Here is an 18,252-nt window from a genome sequence, read left to right as displayed (position 1 = left end):
CCATGGCTTTAGTGTAATGGTCTCACTGAAGACCTTTTGTCTTTATTCCCACAACAGAAATATTATCCTGACTTTGATGAATGACATGTGTTATTCAAAATTTTATTTTAAGCTGACATGAATAACCTTTACTTATTTTAAAGTCATTCAGTAAGTGTTCTCCAGTATGTTAAAATTTACTACAAAACACGGTTGAGTATGTCTGTTGTTTTTTATTAGTGCTTTCTAAATAGCTCGATACACTTCTAAAGAAATCTAATTCATGTTAGATTTTTAAATGTTGGTGAAACCTCTGAAACATTTCTATGAGTTCTAGGCTTCCACGGAATATAACCAATAGGTTAGAAGGACCCTCTATTTGTACTGTTAGTGTTTATTAAATCTACCACCCTTGGGTGATATAAACAGCCACTAAAGCCTCTCGAGACCTTGTATAAGTAAGCGGTATCACGCTGGTAACCTCCTGCCCCGCTATCCTCAACCCCAATTCTCCGCTTTTACTTATATAAACCAGACTCTCAACTTTATTTCCTAGACTGGCCTTCCAAATGTCAACAGTACAAATAATGTGACCGTGTAAAGTGGGAGAAAAAGGGCAGTGATACAAAGTGTTTGTTCAGTTGCTGGTAGTTAGAAACAAAAACTCTCCCGGGTCTGAAAATGGAGCTTATTTCACATTCAACTTACCATCTTTTCCTAGCCACCAGCAAAATAAATGTCAGAATCTTAGCAAATCTGACAGCAGGTCTAAGAATGTCAGAACTGCAACCACACAATGATACGCATGCTGCAGTGTTTAGGGGTAAAGTGTATGGATGCCCGCAGGCTGCTCTGAAATGCAGCCAAGAAATGAAGAGGGACCAATGGACGGAGGGGTACGTAGTAAAGCGAATTTAGCAAAATGTTTACCTATAGGATCCGGGTGGTGGGCAAGGAGCGTTCACTGTGTAACTTCAACTTTTCTGTCTGTCTGAAAAACTTCATAACAAAGTGCTGGGAAAATGTGATGCTATGCTATAAGGGATTAGGCAGGAGGGACTGTTCTATTCAAGAATATGCTCCAACCATGTCAGGAATACCGATATTAGAGGAACAGGAGGTCAAACAAAGATCCCAAGAGTGTCCTATGTAACACTACGGTAATGCTATGGTTTGTAATTTATAAAATGCCTTTCATTTAATTAACTATCTCCAGTAAATGCCTCTGGCATAAATCATAAATGACTTGGAGGACACCAGAGAAATCATCAGTAATTCTTGCTCCCAGGGAGCTTCCTGGGGAAGGAGAGCACTATTTAGGGCAGTAACCCCAACCAAATCCTTGACTCAATTTGTGCCTTAGATTGTCCTAGTAATAAAAAAGAGCGCACAGGAGAGGACCAAAGGAGTTGGGTCAAGATCCTATGTAAAGTCTACAAGGACTGACGATACAGAGGACACAGCTGGGAGCATAAAGGACAGGCTACAAATAACAGAATATGTTGTACTGCTTCCAGGTTCAAACCCATCACGTGAGCCCAATGCCAAGGGTGGAACTCAGCCTCTCCAATTAGCACTTGAACCACTTTAGTGAGCAAAAGACACTATGGATTATGAATCCCCTAGGCACGTACACTGAGAACTACATACACAAACCCGTCACCAGAATCCACAGAAAAAACTCCACTGGTTCTGGGAAAGAAACACTTGGAATATCTTAAGTAAATTATTAATTCATAGCCCTGAAGAAGGTATAAAAATGGTCATATCACACACACGTATCACATGGTTTAAGAGGTGTCCACAGACCCGCAAAGACCACAAATTCTCACCAAACTACCTAAGGACCACTGCTTTCCTACCTTGGTGAAGAACTGTTACAGAAACTAACTGTTCATCCAGTAAATGGAGATCCTTCAGTGAGAGATGCTATACAAAGGGGGAAGCTTATCTGGTTGACAGGACAGGAGAATGAGGCTACTATTCCAAGTACATTTTTATATACTTTCTCCTTTTTTAAATTTAAATTGATTCGATCCCTAGAGCTGTTTAAACAAAACTGAAATATTAAGAATTAAAGAGATGAGGAAATAAATTATAACTATTATTAGCACAGTTCTCCACACTGGGCTTTCAACACACAAGGTTGATATGATGATAATGATGATGACAATGATAGTGATGGGAACAGAAGTGCTTGCTGCTCTTCCTCAAGCACTGTTAACAGCTTTGGGCCTTAATGTTTTGATTTCTCTAAAAGCTTGGACCTGAGCTATGCTTATTGTACTGACCATAATAAAATGTATATGATTTAGCTATGGCCCTAATCTCACAAGTTTTCTAAGTTCACGGTTATAAGCCACATGAGCAAGGTTTCAACCCCAGAACTTAATGAGTATCCAACATTCGTCCCACAAGTATGGATCTCTTTCACAAGTGAGCATCTGGTGTTGGCTTCTCAAGTCTCTGTACTATTAATAGAAGAGTTGATGATGGAGAAAATCTTCAAACAACTTCCATATCCACTGAGTCTTACGATGTTACAAAATCTTAATAAAAACATTGAGTATTCACAAGTTCCTATTGGACTTGAACTGAACTTGATGACAGATCTGAACTCTAATATTTTATTGAGGAATAAGAATGTAAGGGCACTTAAGTCGCTTCTCTTGTCTCAGTCTTTGTACAATCCTTATTAATCATTTACTAACTCCTTTGTTTTGGTTTTAAAGAAAATTCACACAAGTGAATTTGTTCCTAGAGAGGATGAAAGGACTTGCAAATAGATAAATTATCCATGAGTAAACTAACACAGTATACACTAGCATTAAATAAAGCACTCTGACTCGATTTGGGGTACATTATTAAACTTCCTAACACTGGAGTGTCCTTGTGAGTCTTAAAGCATCATATGGAAGAGGAGAAAAAGTTTTAAAGGATCATTTGAACCAACTCAAGTTCAAGATAGTTTGACTCTAGCTACCTTAGAGGTCAGAGATCCATGTCTTCATTTCATATCAATTAGGTATGGACAGAACACTAGATTTGAATTCCAATGTCCAAACCTGACTTCTTCCGTGCGAATCCTAGTCAAACCTAACCTTTACTGTGGACTTCCATGGGCACAGTTTAATACACTTGAACTCTGATATATGGTTTGAACATTTCTATGCATGGAGACTTAGAATCCTGTAATGGATAAAGGAGATACTTATTTATTTATTTATTTATTTATTTGTTTATTTATTTATTTATTTTTTTTTTGGCTGTGTTGGGTCTTCGTTTCTGTGCGAGGGCTTTTCTCTAGTTGTGGCAAGCGGGGGCCACTCTTCATCACGGTGTGCGGGCCTCTCACTATCGTGGCCTCTCTTGCTGCGGAGCACAGGCTCCAGACACGCAGGCTCAGTAGTTGTGGCTCACGGGTCTAGTTGCTCCGCGGCATGTGGGATCTTCCCAGACCAGGGCTCGAACCCGTGTCCCCTGCATTGGCAGGCAGATTCTCAACCACTGCGCCACCAGGGAAGCCCAAAGGAGATACTTTTTAAAAATAAAAAAAAAATGTAATATCCAATCAATGTTCCCATTGATTTAATATTCTTAGAAAAGATTCTCTTATAAAAAGTTCTCACTGAAAGTTCACCCACATTAACAAACAATAAAGACATGACCCTGGGAAATATTATTGATACCTATATTTTCTTCAATGTGAGACCCGGGGAACCTCAATTTCCTTAACAGTAAAAAAACAGAAAAGGTCAAGTAACTTAAAAGACTGCTTATAGTAGGATTAACAAAACACCCAGAGATCACTTTAAAGGACGTGAAAGACTATTCATTCAGGTGAAAAAAGGATGGCGCTTGCTGACAGTAACCAACTACGTGAATATTAAAACTCCAGGAATTGGGCTAGCACAGAACCAGGCAGTGGCCTCACATAATTCAAGTGTACGCGTTTTATTTAAAGCAAGAAAGTTTCCGGCTCTACAGAAGAGGCGTACCCAATTCTGATGCTGCTCTTATCCAGGGGCCAGGCTGAGTTATGGCCCACTGACAGAGAGCACTTGGTGTTGAAAACACCGTTCATGAAGAGGACCAGGGTTGGCCAGGAAGGCTGACGGGTGGTGTGTCTGGAAGCAAGTGAGGGCCACTCAAAGAGTCCCCTGAAGGCTGTTGTCCGTAACATATGCCATTAGGCCTTTGGAACTGATGATCTGACACCATGTGACTAAAATTAGGAATTCATTTCTCCCTTTGTGGCAGAGCACATGGTCATTTGGGAGCTGTACTGGAGCCACTGGTAATGTGCGTGTGTGTGCGCGCGCGCGCGTGCATATTTATCTAGAAGACTTCTCCGCTTTCTCTACAAGTGCTACACGAACTCTGATCAAAGACAGCAGAAGAATCGAAGACTCTGGAGATACCACTTTTCCAGAGTCCAGTTAGGACCCTTTCTCTAAGTGAGGCAATTTCTCTCCTATAGTGAAAGTGAATTCCTTCTATATCAGAGGCTGGGAAAGTCAGGAGATGTACAAGAGGTCAAAATTAAGTCCATTAAATCCCAGCCCCGGATTTAGTCACCATAGAGACAGGGGAGATAAATAAACCAGCAACCTTAACAAATGTGCTGCACCTTTGCCAAACATCTCTCTGACTTACCGTTATTTTTACTTAAGTATCTTTCAGTCCAAACATAACTGACGATGAAGACTACAAAACCAAACAGAACTAGGCCCAAAAGAAATAGCAACACTCATGCAGGCAAAGGGCAGGCAAAGAGTCAAGAGCTGCCCCCCTCAGCAGTGTGCTCTCTGTTCCACTTGAAAAACGATTGCAACACGAAGCTGCAGAGGCAATGACAAATGGGGAAAATATGTGGCACTACAGCCAGAGGAAACCATGTCAAAAAAGAAAAACAGACATGAAGTAACTGACCTAATTAAAGGAGAAAAGTATACTGAGAGCAGGGACATGGGGAACACAACTGGAGGGGAGGGGGCGCTGGGAGAAGGCTCAGGACACTGAGGTGGAGTTTTGCTGCTTCTCTGAAGGAAACCAGAAGCTGAAATGGGCGTTGCCCTTCCTCGCGGCTCCACCGAGGCTCTACTGCGGCAAACACGGAACCCGGGCACGCGAAGGTCCGGGCCCCAGCCCTGCTGCACGTCAATGAGAAGCTCCGAGACAGACATGTACACTTTGTCACGTGGGACACCAAGATGCCTCTCCACCGACCACAGGAAGCAAAAGGGGGGCTCGGGCTGGTGGAACAAAGCAATCAAGAAGGAACAATACCATTGGAACTCAGCGTTTAGGCCCTGAGCAGGAGTCCTCATCATGTTTCACAGCTATTTACTAAGCACCTACTGTGTGATCAGTGGAAACATCACTGCTTGTGATGTGGCGTTGATTTAAGGAGGTAAAAGCTGAAGACTCTCAACCTCCAAAATGTACAAACAATAGGACAACAATGCGAACAAAAGCTCAGAGTGCTACTTACATTTGTCCAGGTGCCTTCTAGGTCTTGTCCATATATACACATCACTTCACAAGGTAATAATCAGAGCACATATACCGTTTTGCATCCTGCAGTTTTTAGTAAAGCTGTATTATACAGATTTTCATACTGCTCTGCAGGCATCAACATTTTAATTTTGAACAAATTCATGGAATTCCACTTCATAGAGATATCATAGTTACTTAGCCAAAACTATCTGTTGAATAAATGAACCATTTCTCTAATGTTGGATGTTTAAATTCTAATTTTTTGTCCTTACAAATAACACTGTGAGGAATATCCATAACACACAGCTTTTTTCTTTTCTTAAAACAGCTTGTTTCTTCGAACACATTTCCCCAGATAGGATTACTGGATCAAGGGGTACCAATCTTTGTGACTTTTGCCATATATTGCCAAATAATGTTCCAAAAAGCTTTTTACCAACTTACAATGTTACCAGCAATGAGTAAGTGTTTACTGGTTCCAAGGTAACCATATTAGCATTGGGCTTTCTTTTTGTGTTTGTTGATTTTACAGATGGAAAATGTACCTCACTGCTGTTTGAATATGCTCATCTTTGCACACCAGTGAGGCTGAACATTTTTTCATGCATTCATTTACTCTGTGCTAGAACATGAATGTCGTTTACCCATCCACCTACTGGAGAATTCACTCAGCCAACAGTTATGGAGCATCTCCTTTTGTTTTGTTTTCCTTTGCAGTATTTTTTTCCCCAGCTCTACTGAAGTATAATTACAACAATTGTACATATTTAAGGTATACAACGTGATGGCTTGACATATGCATACACTGTGAAATAATTACCGCAATCAAGTTAACACAGCCATTACCCCACAGTTACCATTTTGTGTATGTGTAGTGAGAATACTTAAGATCTACTCTCTCAGCACATTTTTATATATTTGAATCCATTGATCTCTTCCTTTCTGACTTCTATCATTTCTTTTTCGGCTGCACCACGTGGCTTACGGGATCTTAGTTCCCCGACCAGGGATTGAATCTGGGCCACAGCAGTGAGAGTGCGGAGTCCTAACCACTGGACCGCCAGGGAATTCCCCTGACTTATATCATTTTATAGTTACAAGGTTATCATACTTCCAGGGATTTGATTATTATCCTATTTTCTGTGGTCTTATTTAAATAAGTTTCTAGGAGTCTCTCATAAATATATTCTCCTATAATTATACAATTTAAAGCTCTAATTCCTACTTCATGATTCTTGACCTTTAACATATCTAGCTTTTTTATCAGAAGCACTTAACTTAAAACAAGATTTAAAATAAAAGTTGGATTTCTCTTTTACACAGGCTATGTTGTATTAAAAATAATTAATTAAAAAAAATTTATCCTGCTGCAACCAGAAGTGAACCCAGGTTTGTTAATGAAGAGTCAACCCCAAAGAGCCTGGTTAAGATCTCCTTCTCTTTCTCGGGCCAAAGGAAGAGATATTTAGAACCACCACTGCATGACTGCTCTTTCTTAGGACTGCTTTAGGGTAGAGTCCCCTTCGCCACTCAAAGAGGCGAGTCCTCAGAGCAGCCGTGGTATGAGCAGCTGCCTGCTGGAACTGCAGAACCTCAGGCCTGCCCCCAGACCTGCTGCACCAGAATCTACATGTTAAAGGCTGAAAAGCACCGACACAGACCATGGGATTCCCCCCAGCTCTGCCGATGCTCCTGCTCTGAACCAGGCACCATCAGAAGGGATCCCTCCCCTCAGATGTCTACCCTCAACCCTTTTAAAGTACCCCCTTCAAATGAACATCACCCAGCGTATCATGCACCTGAAAATTCACATGCTGAGGTTTTGAGAGGAAGGATGGCTCTAACTTTGTAGTCGCAATTCCACCCACACCTGGGATTGAAAAGTCACATGCACGTAAGAGCCAAGCAGGTCTTACAAATGAGTAAGACATTCAGATAATGGCACCTGACCCTTGTCCTTAGTGTCAAGGAGATAACACAGCGCTGGCGACCGTGGCAAGTTTCAGAGTTCATGCTCTATCTAAAGATCCAGCGGCTACTGGCTCCAGCCTAGCGTTGCCCAACAGGAATGCAGGCTCCATGCTGCCAGATCTTCTGATATCTCAAGAGAAGAGGAAAATCTGCATTTTTTTAAAAATGTGAAATCTCTCAATTCCCAAATGCTTGGCAATTCACTTAAAATTTTAAAAGAACCCCTCTGTGTGCCAGATCCAGCCCACCAGTTTCAGACCTTGGCTCCAGATGGACGGTTTCCAAACTCTTTAAGCCTGTGTGACCCATCTGTGCACCAAGAAGAGAGGTCACGTCAAGATCAATGGTACATGGCACTGACATATGTACACTACCAAATGTCAAATAGATAGCTGGTGGGAAGCAGCCACATAGCACAGGGAGATCAGCTCGGTGCTTTGTGACCACCTAGAGGGGTGGGATAGGGAGGGTGGGAGGGAGGGAGAGGCAAGAGGGAGGGGATATGGGGATATGTGTATACGTATAGCTGATTCACTTTGTTATACAGCAGAAACAAACACAACATTGTAAAGCAATTATACTACAATAAAGATGTTAAAAAAAAAAGAGTCAACCCAGTAAGTTAAAAAAAAAAAAAGATCAATGGTACAAATCAAATAACTATGACTACTGCTTTTAAAAATTTTGTTTGTGATTATTAAAAACTGCCAAATCAATCATGAAAGTGACCATATGTCAATGATACAAATATTTCCTAGATGTGAAATAAATGTCTCATTATCGTCTCTACTACAAAAACAAATACGTAGAGTACCCAGCTCAAGTACGCATTAAGAATTATGTTGTGTTCAAGTTTTTGTTCCAAGTAATTCCATACCTAAAGGGCAGCCAAATGGAACAATTTCAAGTTCCTGAATTATAAAGTTTACCTGTGATAAATACTGTACTGAACATAAAACGGGACACATTACCATTAAAAAATATATATATCCTCATGTGGAAACTGCAGAGTCCATTTTCCTAAACTGTCCAATTTTTCCAAATAAACTTTAAAAAACTAGAGTGTGAAATATACAGTTTACATTTGTTTTCATTTTGGGGGCATCTGGGTCCCAGGCACAGCTGCATCCCCAGGAATTAAGGCATCCTTTATTATTTGCACACACTTATATGGAGGTGGCATAATTCACAGGCTCAAGGAGCAGACTGGAGACAGGGACTTTGGTTTGTACCCCTGAACCCATACTGGTCTACTCAATACTGGGCAATTTAATTTAAAAAGGAAAATCAATTTTCAGTTTCCTCTTCTGCAAAAGGAAAAGTAATCTAGGGATGTCCTATACTTGAAGAATATCAGATGAAAATGTGTCACATTCTTTTTGTTTTGCTCACTCCTACATTCCTGGCCTAGTCCACAGTAGGGCTGAATGAATGAATAAAAGAAAGGAAGAAAGATCATAAGATACCACTGCATCGTGATTGTTGAACTGTTTTACATCAATCCCATAGATTTCTGTCACGGTGAAACAGAACTTAATGGATTCTATTTCATTAACTCGCTTGAGAAACTCACTGCTCTAAAAGAAAACCCAAAGATGCTAAGTTTTGGTCAAATTAAAGATGTCATTGGGGTATTCTTAGTATCACAAAACCACTTCAAATATGTGTTCAAAGGACTTCAAATTAAAATGTTCCATTTTAAGAATACAGTCTTGTACACATAGTTTCTATTAAAGTTTTCTTACTGACAGAGTTTGTCAAGGCTGCAGACTGCTGTGGAATTCCTAAGGGCAAACAATGCATGTGAATGGCCAAGCCTCACCTGGCCAGCATTTCCAACTCAGCTGATGGGAGGGTTTTTGACTCATCTGTGTATGTCCTTCAACAGTCTAGTCTCTCTTGCTGTGGAAAAATAAAAGTAAGAGCTGTGAAAGGGCACAGAGTGAAAACCTCTGCTCCTTAAACAGGACACTGCTTTTCAACTGCCCTAGGGCTCCTTGGAGGAGAAGAGTCGCAGCCTCCTACTTGAGCCCAGGCAGTTCTGGCTGGGTATTCTCTACTGGGGTTTTAGACCTCATGTTTTTATTTGAAGACAGGCTTTCATCATTTAAAAAAAAGTCTGAAAACAACCCTTTTAGGTAAAGGCTGTGGATGATAGTAATGCCAGGGCTTAAATCTGAAAATGGAAGAGTCGACTGAGGCTGACAGCTGAGAGAAACTGCCGAAGCTTTTGTCACAGGGCCAGTTTAAAGCCTCAGGCCCTGGGAACGACTGCCAGCTACCATTGTAATGGATGAAATTGATCAAATTCAGATTAAACACTTCTAAAAAGCTGTCCTACTTTTTCACTCTTTAGGGTTTATATTTTATAGTCGTATTTAGGGTTTAATATATTTGCATATATATTTTAAAATTTCTGGAGAATCCTGCATCAAGTAGATGTAAGAAAGGCAACTCTCACCACTGAGGAAGCATCAACCCTAACTGAAATAAAAGGCCCTACGTTGAATGTGGGACTGAGCATGGAATGGGGTGGGGTGGAGGGGAAGGCAAAAACGCAGCCACCTTTCGATGGATGCAAGTGGAAATCCTGAGTGGTCCGGTGCAGCAAATGTCACCACCTCTCTCTCTCTTTTTTTTTTAAACAGTGTTTTATTTATTTTTTAGACTAATTTATTTATTTATTTTTGGCCGTGTTGGGTCTTCGTTGCTGCGTGCGGGCTTTTGCTAGTTACGGCGAGCGGGGGCTACTCTTCATTGCAGTGCGCGGGCTGCTCATTGCGGTGGCTTCTCTTGTTGCGGAGCGCGGGCTCTAGGCGCACGGGCTTCAGTAGTTGTCACCACCTCTCTTATAAACACAAGGAGACTGGGGCCCAGAAAGCAGAAAGACCGTGACCCCTTACACTGTGCCTGGAGGAACCGTCTTGCAGACTCCCTCCCTTTCCACATCCAAAGGTGAACGTCCCCCATCTCTCAAGAGAGAGAAATGAGTAAGCCGGCGTCATCACAGAGTGTCCAGAGGCCGCCGAGGCGAAAGGAAGAGGACGGAGGATGCGTATCCAGGGCATGTTAAATGGAAGGCCTGGTGCACCCCACTGCTCACACCCACGCGGCTGCGCTTAGAACTTCAGTCCTAGTGAGAAAAAGATCTGGCGGCCCACGTTAACCTGGCTCCATGGAAACACTCCAAATCAGCAGATTCTGCAGTGGCAGCTCCACACCTAGGCTCGGCTCACCCCAGGCGTGAGAGTTCTGACAGCTGACCGGGCGGCCCAGCCTTGCCGGGCTCCGGCCCAGGGTCTGCTCCATGCAGCTTTCCTGTTCCCTACTGTTCATGGGCAACACGAGCAGATCTATACCCTCAAGCAGACCTCTAACCGTTCTGCTGTGCTTGCCACGTTCACTTTCCACGCCCCCAAATGAAAAGCAAATGAGATGTGTTTGCCCTTGAAAAGGCATTCCCCAGAGACCCAGCATCTAGGGTAAGCGGTGATGTCGCTCAGCTCAGTTAAAACAAACCCCCTTAAAGTCTACGGTACAGACAGAGATCTCTGTACAACGTTGAGCCTAACACCACACATCAGGAGGTGGAGATCAGTGGTAAGAATGGGTGGCGATTCGGAAAACTTACCTCACACTGGATGTGTGCAGAACGGGATGTATTCAGTGAGGGCGGGACGCAGCTGACAACAACCTCCGACGTACCTAAGTTAGGAAACAATGAGAATCAAGAGGTCAAGTTACCTTTTCAGAAGAAAAGTTAGAAATTCCTAAAAAACAAGGGGCTTCCCTGGTGGCGCAGTGGTTGAGAATCTGCCTGCTAATGCAGGGGACGCGGGTTCGAGCCCTGGCCTGGGAAGATCCCACATGCCGCAGAGTGGCTGGGCCCGTGAGCCACAACTGCTGAGCCTGCGCGTCTGGAGCCTGTGCTCCGCAACGAGAGAGGCCCGCGCATCGCGATGAAGAGTGGCCCCCGCTTGCCACAACTGGAGAAAGCCCTCGCACAGAAACGAAGACCCAACACAGCCAAAATCAATCAATCAATCAATCAATCAAACATACGCATCTGATTCAAGATCCTCATTAAAAAAAAAAACAAAAAAAAAAAAAAAAAAACACACAAAAAAAAAAACAAAAATCAACTTCCTTTGAAATGGCTCACGGTAACACATTCTACTTTGTATTTACAACCCTTAGAGCTAAAGGAAAACTGCCAAGATGTTCTGCATATTTCCCCAAATGTCTGTTTATCATATAACATTCGCACCGGCAGTGGATCTGGCCCCCTCATTATCAAGCTGTATTAGCTCAAACACTCAGCATTGTTAGCGGAGTGAGCTCATGGCCTATTTCAGTTTTAAATTAACACTTGGCAATCACCCGGGTAATCAAAACAAATGACTCAGTCTTTTAGAATAGATTTATTAGTTGAGCCTTTTTTTCCCCCTCTTTTAACAGCTCTAGAATATTTTGCCACAGGAGGGCTCAGATCCAGAAAGAATGTAGAGCACAAGTCACCAGAGGAATATTTAGAGGTGTTGCCATGGAGATGAGGTGCCTTGCGACCACTGAAGTTATCTACAATCAACAACAGGATTAGGACTAGGCTGGTGGGCATGCCTAGGAAACAGGTGTGCCCCGTGCTTTTCCCATCACGACACAAAGACGGTATACCGTGACATGCTGCCCTCTCCTCACCCGTGAGGCCTCCCCACGGGCACGCTGGCATGACCACCTTAGCCGCCCCCCATCATTCAGAAAGGACTGGCTGGGGCTGAGGAGCAAGGCAGTGTGATCACTGTATCATCCCCAACGTGTGAAATCCTGAAACTCACACCAAAGGCACTTCTATATGAACTGTAAAATGTACACGAGCAAATGAAATCTGAGGAAAAGACAGCTCCCAGAGAGGACGGCCCCCCCAGCCCCGTCTCCTCTGTTCACTGCTCTATTCCCACACCCAGAACAGTGCCTGGCACACAGGAGGCGCTCAAGAAGCATCCACCCAATGAAATAAGGCAAACATAAACCAAGGATTATAACCAGTCTCATAACTGCCCCCCGCGCCCCAACCAACCGGTTCCAGGCTGATCATCAAACAAGCAGTGGTGAGAGATTTTTTTTTTTTTTTTTTTTTTTTACTGTTAATGAATGGGAAAATAAGTACCTGGTCCAGTTAGCTCAATAGGCTAATGGGTTCATCTGTTTAGAGACCTTAATGACAACTGTCACAGTTGAAGACAACTCTTCCAAAATTGAAATGGACAAGTCTGCTGACTATAGGGACAGGGGTCTTGTCCGCCAGATCAAAAGCCCAGAGGAAGGCAAATCTGTGCCAGCGATGAAGAGCTAACTTTCAAAAGCAAATGCTTGAAAGTGACTGACTCCAATAGAATACCTTCTAGTCCCCTTCCCACCTATACTTAAGTAGAGATAATATTTTCTTATTCTATCATATGAATAATTCATCATTGGTTTTATATTATACCTCATTTGTCTTAAAGGACTTTAAGCTTCTTGGTGACAGGGACAGAAATCCCTGACTTCTCTTCTATCTCCCAGGACTTAGCATGGTATGCACACACAAAAGGTTTCGCTCAGTCTCTTCTCCCACCACCCACACCCCACTCACACAGAACTCAGTTTCTAGAAGGTGCCACACCCTTTCATGCAGCTGCGGGGAGAATGCAGCATGGCGCAGCTGTTCATAGCAAGGGCGCCAGAGTCAGACTGCCTGGGTTCACATACTGGCCCCGCCTCATATTAACTGTACAACCTCTGTGAACCTCATGTTAGCTGACCTCACAGAGAGGCTGTAAGGTGGCAACAGGGCAGTGCGTATAAAGCACTTAACAGGGCCTCACGCATACAAGGTACTCACTGAATATCAGATATATAATTATCACTACTATTACAGCAGGCACAGAGTGAAAAGGTTATCAAAACTGGATAACCATTTCATATGCTGCCTCAGATACCTGGCCCCAAATATACCCCTACTTAGATCGAACCCAACTTAAACTTTGAACCTGAATCCATCACACTCTAGCCTTATTATACTAGCCCATTTTACTCACCCTTCCAGAACCAATTTTTCCTAGAGATGGATTTGATACATGCTGGGCTCTACTTGAAGGAATCCCGTTCTCTAAAGAACCAGAATAGCTTCCTCCCTGAGACCCCAACCCTGCCAGTACCTTCCCTGCCTTCTCTCTGTCTGCTCCCTACCTCTGCAAATTCAGGCTTTGATGGGGCCAGGGGAGGCCAGACAACTTGGCATCTAGTAACCGCACCAAGATGCCGGCTCTCCCTCGCAGAGGAAGTCCTTGGATGTCATATTCCCTGATGCCCTCCAGAGGGCAGAAGAGAGAAAGGCCCAAAGGCTGAGCAGGCAGAGCTCTCGCATGGGGGTCCAACTTGGGCCCCTGCCAGAGGAGTCTTGAGTTGCACGGTTCATAGTTTCACCATCAAGAACTAGCCCACAAAGAAAGATAAAAACGTACAGCAAGATTTTAACAGCATTTCTATGTCCAGTTCACTTTACTGTGTTCCGCTTAACATTTAGTTGGGGATAAAGGCACTCAGAGCCGTAGAGTTGGGTACACTTTTCAATCTGCAGTGTGTAACTGTGGCTCTGACCAGACATAACACAAATTGTGTTGATGATATTGCGCAAGTCAAAGAGTAAAAACAGAACAGCAGCCAAACACACTGGGTAAAATGTGATGACAGCAAAGTAATCCAAAATAAAACCCAAACACTTCGGGGTCAGTCATGCTTTAAAATAAATCACGTTAATCTTATCCCACCCTGACAGAATTAATAAGTGAAATTAGACAAACCATTTATGTTATTCCAGAAGCCAGAAGCTATGTTCTAGTGACATTTAACATACACAATCATTCTCCTTCAGGTTTAACAATGGTATTTTGGTCACAGACACTGGCAATCCTATCACTATGGACAGCCAAGCTTAAATGATCCCCAAATCACCAATCAATTGGGTGAATTACGTGGAAAATAAAATCCAGAGACAGCAGCTGTTTGAATGAATCTAAAAGACCAGTTGAATCAATCAAAATGGATGAGCCCCACAGATTCATTGTCTCCTCTAAATTCTTTGAATGCGATTGTCATGGTAACCATTCCTTAATCATGTCCTTCAGAATATTCTCTCCTACCTAAGAAACCAAAGAGCAGTGAACCCCAAATACCTTCTTAATTAGGTACAGTTGTGATGGTACTGAGCAGCCGCTCAGACTTCTCATTTATCCTGCTTCGATTCAAATGCTTACGCTGCTATGGTCGTTAGAGACATCGGCATTTGCACCATCCAAAAACACATTTGAAATGTTACCATAACACGCAATAAGAAATACAAACGAGATGGCCACTGGCTTCTTTCCTTTAGCAGAAGAACTGATAGAGTGGCTCTTATCCGGCAAAATAATTAATTGGTATAAATAAATGGTTCAGATAAAAGATGCCTCATTTTAATAATTTCAACATAATCAGGATCTGCAACATCATCGAGTCTTTACCAGCACATTAACTTAATAAACAAAGTCCAAGAGGATATTATGTTATAGAAATATAATAAAATCTAATTTTGTGTCCTTAGACGGAGTATAATATACTCTATACTATGTCTGGAAGATCATTTATTCCACACAAGTTTCTACATTTATTATTTTATATGCTATAATATTCTTCAAAATTTGGAAAGAGAAAGGTTTTATCTTTACTCAGTCTGGGAAAAGAGAGGTTATATTTTTAAAAGGTATCTACTAGATATACTACACATTTCAAGTTGTGATCCTTCTAGATTCATCCTTAGATTTTTATAGTTCCTTCAGAAAACTAAAAAGTGCACAACTTTTCCAAAGTTAGAGTGGTAACCATTTTAAAATATTGCATTGGAATATATAGAACCCTTTAAAATATCAAATTTGCTGTTACAGGTTTGCAACTAGTAAGAAAAGGTCTTTCCTTCCAGATATGGCACAACCTGTAAACTAACAAAAGGATGAAAGGTAAGCAGTGTGCCCACCAGGCCCCAAGTAAGCTCTAAGGAGCAATTTCGATGGGCCATTTCTGGATGCAAATTTAAAGAATTTGTGGTCACAAAGGGGGGGATAAGAAATAAAAATACATGCGTTCCTTTTTAACTGGCACACTAAAACATTAAGAATACTTTTGCTACAAACACAAAAATAATCAAGTGGGACTACATAAAATAAAAAAGCTTCTGCACAGCAAAGGAAATGATGAACAAAATGAAAAGGCAGCCTACGGAATGGGAGAAAAATATTTGCAAATCACGTATCTGATAAGGAACTAGTATCCAAAATATACAAAGATCTCATACAACTCAATGGCAAAATAAACAATCCAATTAAAAAAAATGGGCAGTGGAGGTGAATAGACATTTTCGCAAAGAACACAAACACATGGCCAACAGGTACGTGAGAAGATGCTCAACATCACTAATCATCAGGGAAACGCAAATCAAAACCACAATGAGATATCATCTCATACCTGTCACAATGGCTATTATCAAAACACCACAAATAACAAGTGTTGGCAAGGATGTAGAGAAAAAGGAACCCTCTTACACTGTTGGTGGGAATGTTAATTGGTGCAGTCACTATGGAGAACAGTATGGAGGTTCCTCTGAAAATTAAAAATAGAGCTACCATATAATCCAGCAATTCTGTTTCTGGGTATTTATCCAAAGAAACTAACTCAAAAAGATATCTGCACCCCCATGTTCACTGCAGCACTACTTACAATAGCCACGATATGGAAACAACCCACGTTCCTATCAATGGATGAATGGATAAAGAAGATGCAGTACATGTATACGCAATGGAATGCTACTCAGACATAAAAAGAAGGAAATCTTGCCATTTGCAACAACATGGATGGACCTCCGGGGCATTATGTTAAGTGCAATTAGTCCGAGAAAGACGAATACTGCATGATCTCTCTTATACACAGCATCTCAAAATTAAAAAAACAAAAAACAAGCTCACCGGTACAGAGAACAGATTGGTAGCTGCCAGAGGCAGGGGGTGGGGAAATGGGTGAAGGGGACAAAAGGTTAAAAAAACCCAGACTATACGTATTTTCTGCATATGTCTTTACATAACTGCTGGCTAATGAGCTTTATAAGACTAAAGAAAAGGAGAAAAACAAAAAAAAAATAATAAAACATTAAGAATACTTAGGAATAAAAAAGCCATCAATGACAGAATAAAGGGAACTAAAATTATCAGGCATGAGGAACAAGTAGGAACAATGCAAAAAAAAACCCAAAACCCAAAAACCAAAAACAAATTAAATGGCAAAATCCAGCAAGAAAAATGGAGCAGCAAATATTTGCTAAAGTCAAAAGGTAAAACCTCGAAATTCTTGCCCTTTGCCCTAATGTTCAATGGTATTTTTGTTTTGTTTTGTTTTAAAAATACGGAGATTGATGTTCTTTCAGTGACTATTAACAACAGTTCCCAAATAAAACAAATGATAAAATAAAAATTCACTTAATTGACTGATAGGCTTGAATTAGTCATTGCCAAGTTTACAACTTTCCCACAACTCCAAGCATTCTTTCGTCAAGAGAAATAGGATTTTTCCCCCCCACCCCGATGACCATGGGTAGCTTTCTGGACGACTATAATTTGTGTCTTTCTATAAGTCACTGGGGAATACCCACCCCCCAAATTAGAACTCCAAAATCAAAGCAATGAGGGACAAAGGATAAGTACAGATGCAGAAAACGTGACGATTCTGATAGCTGCATCTGGAGAGCACTGGCTGTCCCAGAAGAGAGGAACTCCTGAGCCAAAGACTCGTTCTAACCGTGCCTTCACCCCACAGCTATCACCAAATCCTAGCCATCTGTCCTACAAGAGAGCTTTCATACTTTTTCTTCCTTATAATCACATTTCTACATTCCTAGTTTGGTGCATGATTACTTCACACCTAGACTACTTCACCAGACTTCCTGACTATGGACGCACTCCCGTCTTCATAGAACCGCCAGAATAACCTTTCAAATGTACCAGTTTGAACGGATCACTCCCTTTCCCCCCGACTTTCCTCCATTGTAATCTAAAGGCCAAATTGCTAGCATGAAATTCAAGGCCTTCCAGTCACACTCAAGCCCGCTTTTCCCCTTCTCCCACACTCAGCTCTGGCTCTGGCTGACTCCAGGCCTCTGAGCTCTGTCACCCCTACTGAGTAACAGGTGCTCGGGTGCACGCCACCGTCCCTACACCAGTGATTCTCAAATTGGCTGCACCTGGGGAGCCAGAGCAACAAGTAACGTCTCGGTGCCCCCCGTGTTCCCCCAGAGGAATCTAATGTGCAACCAAGTTTGAGAACCGCCGCCCCGAATTCCTAGAGCCCACAGTCAAAGTTTAGTGGGCATGACAGCCTCCGGGGGGGTGGGGATTATTAAAACACAAAGTGTTGAGCTTCATTCCCAGTGCTTCTGAGTCAGTAGGTCTGGGATGGGGCCCCTGAGTCTGCATTTCTAACGAGCTCCCAGGTAATGCTGATGCTGCTGGTCCAAGGACCCGACCCTGAGAAATACTGGTCTATAGTCAGGATAATTATACAGTATAAATATATGCATCATTTACACATAATAGTAACAATTATATGCATATTCCATTCGGCAAAAGAGAAGGTACCGTCTTCTGGAATCCTATTACTGCCTTGTACTGTTGTTTACCTTTTGAACCCATTTGTTTGTGAACCAATCTATAGAAAGTCTTAGGGATTATCCAGTCCGATTCC

At 42.1% G+C, this 18,252-nt stretch overlaps 1 protein-coding gene across 2 annotated transcripts in view; it reads right to left on the bottom strand.

The window, feature by feature from the left end:
• Positions 1 to 18,252, bottom strand: part of FHL1 (four and a half LIM domains 1) — a 60,386-nt gene that overhangs the window by 26,095 nt on the left and 16,039 nt on the right. For both annotated transcript variants that reach the window (XM_057538065.1, XM_057538066.1), the window contains exon 2: positions 11,081 to 11,154. The gene's annotated coding sequence lies outside the window, so the exon portion shown is untranslated. The remainder of the gene's footprint in view (positions 1 to 11,080; positions 11,155 to 18,252) is intronic.

The sequence above is a fragment of the Balaenoptera acutorostrata genome, chromosome X (genome assembly GCF_949987535.1).
Source record: "Balaenoptera acutorostrata chromosome X, mBalAcu1.1, whole genome shotgun sequence".
Lineage (NCBI taxonomy): Eukaryota > Metazoa > Chordata > Mammalia > Artiodactyla > Balaenopteridae > Balaenoptera > Balaenoptera acutorostrata.
Note: the sequence above shows the minus strand (reverse complement) of the source record. Positions and strands in the feature narration are given on the sequence as shown.